An 809-nucleotide genomic window follows, 5' to 3' on the forward strand; every position below is an offset into this window, starting at 1 on the left:
GAGGCCAACGCATCTATGTAGTAGCTTGAGAGGGGTTGATCGGGACGAGAGACGCGACACACAAGACAAGGATTTAGACAGCTTCGGGCCCCAGGAAACATCATCCGGAATAGCCCTACATGCTGTTTGTGGCTAGGTCTCATTATGCTCATGAGGGAGTCGCCGGGAAGCCGGCTCTTTGTGTCTAGCCCTAGAGATTATTTTCCTCTTCCTTGTCCCTCTTTGGGGAGCCCTGCCCCTCCTTATATAAGTTGAAGGGGCGGCTTACATGTAGAGTCCTATTAGGATTAGAACTAACTTATTCTCTATTACAAGCCGGATACAAGTACGAGTCTTGCTTCCTCATAAAGGAAATATTCCTCATGCCTTCTGTCTTAAGCCGGCTCACCATAATATGAACCGGCCTACTGGGCCTTGGGCCTAGTCTTCTATGTGACCCGCCGTCGGGGTCATCCGTGAGTCGTCTGACCAGTGAGCCGCCAGACCCGTGAGTCGCCAGTCCTCCGGCGGGTCATCGGTGAAGCGCCAAGTCCGGCCGGGTCATACTTCCGGCCGGGTCATACCGCGGGGTATATCCCCGACATTAGCCCCTAGTTTAATTTGGATTTATCCATGTTAAACTGATCGTGTAAAACAAACACAAGAACAACTTTGACAGATTGTGTTCCGGATTAAAAAATTCTTGTACGCCGGCACCTGATCATCCTTAATTCCTTGTGCTCCGGGTTAAATATTCTCCTGAGACGGGACCTGATTATCCTTAAGTCCAATTGTCATTTCCTTCATCTAGAAAATCCGGGTCAAATAAG

The sequence above is a fragment of the Triticum aestivum genome, chromosome 2D, assembly GCF_018294505.1.
Source record: "Triticum aestivum cultivar Chinese Spring chromosome 2D, IWGSC CS RefSeq v2.1, whole genome shotgun sequence".
Lineage (NCBI taxonomy): Eukaryota > Viridiplantae > Streptophyta > Magnoliopsida > Poales > Poaceae > Triticum > Triticum aestivum.